A 9159-nucleotide genomic window follows, 5' to 3' on the forward strand; every position below is an offset into this window, starting at 1 on the left:
TATGGGCAAAGGGAAGGAAAAACCCGTTAAAGTAAATATGTTAAGGTATTGGGGGTAATTCCTAAACCCCAAAATGAAAATGAGATAACCCCCCCAATAGGCGGGGAAGAAAACAGAAACAAAAAATAAAAATATGCTTCCCCGACCCCTCAAACCCAAGTTTTGGGGGAAATATTAATTTAAAATAGAAAAAACACCCAAAAAATTTTAAAAAAAACGGAGGGATCCCTAAAAACTTATCAAAATGTAATGTAAAAATATTTCAATATAAATTAAAAATATTTAAAAATATTTATTTGTTTTTAACCCGCAAAATAAATGATGGAGAGGATATGGGGTAAGCAATTACCAAGTCAATTTTTCCGGGCCCTCATATTGGGGGTGGGGTTAATAAACAAAGGGTAACTGTGCCCAACCCCCAAACCCCCAACCATGGGAAGGCCCTAAAAAGGGGAAAAAATAAAAGGGAAAAACCCTCCCTAATTTCCCGACCAGGGGGGGTCCCTGGGGGGATTCCCGGTTTTTAATCTTAAAAATTTAAAAAACCCCCAAAATTTAATTTGGAGGAAAATGGTAATTTAAATTAAAAAACCCCCAATTAAGGAAATTTTTTCCAACCTGAAAATGGGTTGAACAATGCTTGTCCCAACAGGGAAAAGGGCCCCTTTTAAAATGGTTTTGTTTTACCCCCCCTGCCCCACAGTTTGGATTTTCCCTTTTAGAGGGGGGCGGTGGGGAAAAGGGACAATTATGGGCCCTTTGAAAAAAAGAAAATGGTTTCAATCATATTAAAGGGTGTGGGGTTAAAAAATTTTTTTGAAAGGGCATTCCCCGATTGCCCCTACCTTTAAAAAACCCCTAAAGAATCCCTGGACAGGCCAATTTAAACCAAAAAGGGGGCCAATGGGACCATTCCCGAACTGTTGGATTTCCAAGGGAAAACCCGGTTTTATTAGTTTTTTAAATCCCTTCCCCCTTAAACCCCCAAAACAGTGCATTTGGGAGGAAAGGGGGTGAATTTTCAAAATTTAATTTAAATTTAAACAATTTAAGAGTTAAAATTTAAAATTCATTTTAAACCTCCCCCCAAAAATGTTTAATTCCTTAAACCTAATTTCAATGGCCGGGTTTGGCAACCCAAAATTTTAAAGGCCCTGAAGGTTAAACCAGGCCCTGAAACCCGTATTTTTTCCCCAAGTGGAGAATTCGAAGGGGCCAAAAACATATTTCCCCACAACCTTAAAAGTATAAATTTTTATATGTAGATGATGGTGAAAGGTTTTGGGGCCCAAAAACCCCTTTCTTTTTGTATTAAAAGGGCATTTCCCCTGTAAACAAAAATTCAAAAAATTTTAAAAGGAAACACCAAAATTGAAAAAATTGGGGCCATGGATTAAGTTCCCCAACAGGCATGTGTTTCCAAAATTTTTCAGGGCCCTTCATACTTGGCATGTTAAAAATTAAACAACAAAGGGAATATTTGTAGCCTACTCCCCCCAAGGTGCGTGTGTACACCAAAAGATAAAAGGAAATGGGGTAACCTGGGGACCGGTAGTTTCATGGTAAAAAATGGGGCTAAAATAGTGTAAAAAAGGAAAAGGAGCATTGCAACAGAAAAAACCCAGAACCCCCTAAAAACTGGGTTTTTGTTTTTAAACAATTAAAGGGTTCTTTTCCCTGGAACAAAATAAAAAGGCCCCTTTTAAGGGGCCAAAAGGCCCCGGAAAACCCCAAGGCCCTTTTGTTTCCATAAAATGGGATTAAGGGGAATGGTTTTCCAAATATAAAACCCGCAAAAAGCATTCAACGGGATAGGGAAATGTATTCCCTCATGGGGAGGGTGTTTAAATTTCCAAACCCCCTTGAACCCCAATAAAAGTTAAACGGAAATCCCCCGGCCAAAGGGGAACCAAAATGAAAAAAACACCGCAAAGGTTTAAGTGTGGGGTTTTCCCAGGAAACAAAACCCCCCCGAAAATGTGCACTCCCTTTTTACTTTGGTTATCTCCCTTGAAAAAAAACCCCCCCCAATTTTAAGGGGGCCCCCCCTTTAAAAGGGGCCCCAAACCAAATTTGGGACCGGACTTGGGGGGGGAAAAAAGGGGGGCAAAAAGGAACCCTTTTTCCCTTTTTTCTGGAAACCCCTTTTTTTCCTTTTCCCCCAAGAAAGGGGGGAACCCAAAGCCCCCCATCCCCTTGGGGCCCCGTAAAACCCCCCAGGAAAAGGGGGGTGGGGGGAAGGGGGCCCCCAACAGGAGGTGGGGGGGGGGTCCCCAAGGGGCCCCCCGGGCCCCAGAATGGGGGGCCCTGGGGGGGGCCCCAAGGGGGGGCCATGGCCAGCTGAAGTGGGATAGGAGGTTCCAAACCCATACACCCTATGGTGTTGCAGTTTAAACACAGATATGGCTTAGTAATAGACAACAACATTCAGGGTTACTTACAACAGTATGCATAGATATGACCATCAAACCAACACAACAGATGGTATACATTTGCAGAGGGAGCACAACACATGCATATATACTGCATGACATCTGTACAAAGTGTAGAAGACTTGTGACTGCAGCTATCAACAGTGGCCCATTATTGGTATGTCACTGAGAACCCCAGACAGTGTCTGTCATACCACTGTTTCATGTGACATATGTCCAGTCAGGGATGCGATGGCAGTAACTCATCACTATCACCATGTACTGGCTGCAATCCTCACACTATGCTCCTGCTGTTCACAGATGTATGTTCAGTGAGTAACACAGGAAACAAATGGTTCCACACACTGACCAGTCCACAGGTGGCCCTACAGATGGGGGACCCTCACAAATAGAGCACTGTCTTGTCACTTTTAAAACATGCAGAATAGCCATTACAACACACAACTTGTTAAACAGGCAGTAGTCTCAATGAAGCATAGCTACACTTACATGCTGTAGTCATGTCTGGCACATCACCCTCCAATCTTTAGGCTATTTCCCACTGTGTATGTTGTTTGTGGAACATCCAGATATCATCTGTGATGCCGTTTACCAAACACAAGATCCAGGTACCACTCACAGCAACTGGCATGGGCAAACACCAACACGATGTTACTAGATATTGTACTGTGTTTTGCATGCGAATGGTTATGGGAACATCATCACAGCTGTTCCACATGCAATCAGCTAGAGGAGGACTGCAATAGGTGCAGAGGCCATCACCTGATCATGACCATCTCTTACAATACACAAGCTGCTGCTGAGCAGGTGTACACCTCCAAATCCACCAGAGAGTGTGTGGGAGAGACAGACAGAGGCAAAGTATATCAGAGAAGGGCTTGGAGACTAAAACCTAAGCATCGTCTGTCACACACCTACCAGTATAGGGGTCAAACCCCTGACTGACTAGTCATTACTATTACAAGTGCATGCAGTTACTCCATGTGCCACAAAGCTGATATGTTTGTGTGCTGTAAGAACATATATGTGCATTGGTGAGCGACATCTGCAACAGAGATATAGTAGACACACATGGCTGTCCACATGAATGGATGTCATTGTCAACACAACCACACTCTCTAATGGACTCACATTGACACCCTTTGCCAGGCCCACAAATACACTCCCAAACTACTTAGCTTGCCACACTGCAGTAATGCAGAGGTAACACAGGCACCACATGGGATATCCGGAAGTTCTGTGGGCTAGGGCATGTGAACGTATTTGACATCTGTCAGTATGCCAATGGGAGTTATACTGGGAGTGACTGTGGTTGGAAGCAACATACCCCACATGCAGACACAAGGTGCCAGTACTGACATGCATGTGTGCATTGCTTCATGGGTGTGTAGTGGTTGGCTGTGCAAGATGGCTATACAAGGCTGGGTGAAGGGTAATCTTTGGCATCACACCACCCAACAATGGTGTGCAGTGTGGTACAGGGGTGTAGTGTCTGCAATGTCCCACACAGATGGGTATTGTATGAACTGCCCTGACATCCTGGTTACCATTGTGTATGGCCATAGCATTGCAATGCATGCCATGTCTGTGTTTGATAGTCCTTGACATGGGCATTGCCTGGAATGTGCATGTCCGACAATAATGTACAGTGACATGTACAGGTGTACCTGGTTTGGCTGGCACATGTTGTGTACACAGACTGTTTTCCTCTGATATGCCAATACTGGCCTGGTGTGGCATAACCTGCTTATATTCAGCAGATTGACCCTGTACCTGCATTGATAGCATGCTACAGGTATTCCCTGGTGTCAGTGGCATTGGTCCATACAGGGCACATGTGTAAGGCATTGTATGGCCTCTGTGGATCACATTTGATGGCACCACATATGTTGCAGGCATCCAGTGGAGAACATAGTGAAGGCAAATTGTCTGCAATTATGTGCCTGTTGTACCACTATGGTGCCATGCCCTCTGCAGCCCACTGCAATCACACCGTGCCTACTATCTGTCATCAATGTGCAGGGTACTAGCAACATAGCAGGATATTCTAGGCAAGTCTGTTTGTGTATGACACATGGGTTCAGGAAGTATTCTGGGTAATAGTAGGGTTGCATACTTTGTTCAACAGGCCTTTTGACAGATGTAGGGCTATGGCTTGCCAACACAGTTCCGTGGCTGACTGACATCTGTACTCCTCATGAAGTGGACATTGTGACATATAAGACGGACACCATAAAGGAAAACTACAAAATCCACTCCCCAACATATCCAGTGGTTAGACACTCACAGCCACCTCCACACAGGCTCTGATAGTCAAATATACACATCTGCTATGTCCTGGAATAGAACCCCTACCTAACTAGTGTATCACACTACAGAAATATGCAGTTACAGCACGCACTATGGAGAATACTGGGTTACAGCAGTCCTAGAGGTGTATTCCTAGGTGGTGACATCAGCAGGATTGCCAAAGGTGGTCATGTGAATTGTACAGAGTGTGTACACTCTAAAAAGCATTGTTCTGCTCTCAGGCAGATAGAGACACACACACAGTTGGTCTCTCTTGGAATAGGACCCCTACCTAATTAGTTTATCGCACTACAGAAATACGCAGTTACAGCATGCGCTACGGAGCATACTGGGTTACAGCAGTCCTAGAGGTGTATTCCTAGGTGGGTGAAATCAGCAGGATTGTCAAAGGTGGTCATGTGAATTGTAAAGAGTGTGCATACTCTAAAAAAGCATTGTTCTTGTCTCAGGCAGACAGAGACACACACACACACAGTTGGCCTCTCTTGGAATAGTATTTCTAGGTGGGTGATATCAGCAGGATTGCCAAAAAAGGGCATTCCAAGTGTACTGTGGGTTGTACATGTCCGTTACCTGCGTGTACCCACTGCTTACTGTCAGGAAAACACATTTATACCTGCTTACAACTGTCTTATGCAGTCCTAATTGACAGTATCAGCAAGGCTTGTAGGTTTTGAACCCTGGACCATGCACACTGAGGTCACTGGATGTAACACTAAGCCATCTGGGTTGCACATATGCTGCAAGGAGTCTATAATGCACATCCTACTACAGGTATTCCACAGTACTGAAAACGAATGGGACAGTCCTTTTGTGTACATATGTACAGTACCCTTGAATGTACTGTACTCTGCGAAACAACAAAGACAAGTTTACATCTGTACAACTGTCATAACTACATATATATATATATATATATATATATATATATATATATATATATATATATATATATATATACACACACCTACGGGATGTGTACACACATACATATGTATATGCATGTACACAGACACAGCCATAGCTATATATATATATATATATATATATATATATATATATATATATACATACATATACACGTCTGAACGCCCTTTGTGACACAGAAGAGTTTCAAAGTAACTGACGTGTACACAAAACAGAGGCATCTCTTGTGTTATAACATTTAAATCATAAGCAGTTCACCAGAGAATGGATGGTTGTTGTGTATGTGGAGTTTGGGGTGGAGAATGATGGCTAATGTAATCTATCCTGGGGATTGTGGAGTTAGGGTGGGGGAATGATTTGTATGGACCTACACCCCAGAGACCACTTCTTTGTCACTGCTTGACAGTGGCACAGGAAAATAACATACCCAACTGTAGTCACGCTTGACTGTGTATTCTTTACCATTCCTAACTATGTAATACTTTGTAGATACCGGTCACCACAGATGGCTACCATGGTGTGATAAAAGACATTACACATGTGTATGCCTGGCTACAGGGTAGTTACACACACAAACATGCACATACTTGCCAGTATTGTGCATACACGTATTGCCTATGTAAAGGTAACTCATACAGTGGTATGCAGTTGGGGTATGTGCCACAGAACACATACAATTACACTTACTCAGTCCACATCTGAGCTGGGTGACTTCACCGGACTGATTACTTGCAGTAGGGAGGGGGGAAGAGAGAGGTTTAGTGGTTGACAAGGATAAAGGCCAGTGCAAAAAGAGATATCGCTTTGGACTGCAGCAAAACCCGCAGCCATGACAGGATGCAGACACAAATGCACACACACCAATTTGCTGACATGCACACTCAGGCTTTTGCTGAGACACACACACACACACACACACAGTTGCCAGTGGTGGGATCAGAACTCCTGCCTATCTAAAGTTCACTATTACAGAACTATGCAGTTATAAGACATGCCACAGAGATTACACATTCCAAGGCAGTCAGAATACCCTTCTACAATTGAGGACAACAACAGGGAGACTAACAGTCATAGGATCATAGGTTCATAGGTTGGTACTGGGCTATCTGCCCAAAGGCATATATTAGCTCAGCCACGTTGTGTGGTATTCACCTCCCCTTTAGTAGTTCCCTAGACCCTTGTACTAGCAGCTAGTACCCTTGGCCCCTATCTAGTAGTGCTATTGGTGTGATCCCCGGTGTGAACATTCTGTTATCCATCCACTCATCAAGGTTCCTCTTGAAGAGTGATAGTGAGGGGCTCTGTCTTATGTAGAGCAGGACCCTGTTCCATAGTAACGGAAGTACATAGCTATAGACCTGTGTGTTTAAAATAGGTGCCCATTACAACCTGTATTCACAAACAAGGCACATCATCCACAGGTAGGCCTGAGAGGTATAGTTGTAGCACAACAGGAACCTGAACTGGAGTATGGCCATCTGCGGAATGGACAACTACTATCACTATACAGGGTTACAGTGGGCATGCTCATACACTTAGTAGCACAGGGCCATTTGGGATGCACTATGACTACAACTACACAAGGTTATACTGGGCATGCTCATACACTTAGTAACAAAGGGCTCGTTTGATGCACTGACTCAAATTACACGAGGTGGCAGTGGGTACGCTCATACCCTTAGTAGCACAGGGCTGTTTGGGATGTACTCCGATTCTAACCACTGAAGGCCACAGGGTGCTTGCTGAAATGCTTACATTTACAGAACACATTGTAATGGACTTCTATTGTAAACACAGGTTTACAGCTAGGTACATCTCACCTGTCAGTATATATGCACATCATACTGGTTTACTACCTGATACCTGTATGTGGCCTGTAAATAATATATCTGTGTCTGTGCTGTGTGATACACATGCATACATGTACATGAAGTACTGACATATATATGTTACGTATACACATTCATGCATGTGTGGACGTGACAGACAATAGGTTACCCGGGTCGCACAGGCGGATGCTACCTACAGCATGTGTCACACACCTTGCTGCCCTGAAAGGCATACATTGATAGCAGGTTGTGGACAGTGGCATTATATGTGGAACAGTGGCATGTGCAAGCATAATGCGTGATCCACATTGTGTAATGGTACTGAGGTGCAGGTGTCAAGATGACCTCTCCCGGCTGTGTTAGTAGTTGTCATTATTAGCAGGACTGCTATTCTATGTATATCTCACATTGGTCATATACACAAGTTCTGCCGCTGTCTGTCACCTTACATGGAGCATTTGCTACCAAACACATTAATTCCACGCACAGTAATGTCATGGTATGGGTGGCAACTGCTAGACCAAAACAATGAGCCAATATCCTGCTGTTATTATGAGGTTGTCCAGTGTCTGTCATTCCAGTCTGTTATGACCAAACGACGAGCCTTCAACACAGAGCAAATGCATCCATGTTACACGTGTGTGTGGATAATACCTAGGTCACATTTACCCATATAGCTGCATTCCAAGGCAAATGTCCTACACACAGAAGTAACACCCTGACACCTACATGACAATTGCATTGGATGCTTATGCTAACCCGTGCTAGATGTGTGGCTTTAGTAATTCATTTGCTCAATGCAGAACCTACAATAGGAAATACCGACATCTGTGCAGTGAGAAACACCTGGCTGATGGCTCTGTAGTGCACAATTGCACTACCACCATATAACTCAGATCCAGACATGTGGGCCATAACAGTGGTATGGACCATACCAGGTGGTGGTGTACACATATTCATAAAGGCTACTCACATGTAAAGACCACTACTCAGACATAACACATCACAGATGAGTCAGGTACAGGTGACAGTGGCAAATGCTGCATTCTAGGTTGTATCCTCAAATACATTCACCACCTTGTTCCCAGACTACCAACACACATCCATATGTGGTATGACATAGTATGGTAGACCACAAGATAACCCTCAATTGGTGGACTGTACCTAGGCCTACATCAACTGTACAAAGTACCCATGTACAGACACAGCTGCATAATGTGTTATGCAATGCAATAATACCACTGTTTATAACCAGCTCAGTTGTACTCATACCAGGGTCACTCAGATGTTGTCAACATTAACACGGTCGACTGTTGCTGTACACCAGTAAACAACACCCTCATGGATGGATATGACCTAACCGTACTTGCCCTGGATATGTACATCCCACACTCATACAACATAAATTACATTACCATAGCTTTCATTTACCTTTCTACATACAGGTGGCTACAGTCATTACACACATGCACATGGCAAATAGCATGCTAACAGTACATAAGGTTTGATATCTATGTTGACAGAGGTAATATCCCCTCTCTACTTGTCACCCATGACACCTATCATATCATACAACACCCCATGTGGCATGTATGTCTTTAGATATTTCCACCTAGTGCAATGCCTACAAACATACCCAAATAACAGGACCATAGGACCTA

Source organism: Protopterus annectens, chromosome 3.part1, assembly GCF_019279795.1.
Source record: "Protopterus annectens isolate FY-2018-M chromosome 3.part1, PAN1.0, whole genome shotgun sequence".
Lineage (NCBI taxonomy): Eukaryota > Metazoa > Chordata > Ceratodontiformes > Protopteridae > Protopterus > Protopterus annectens.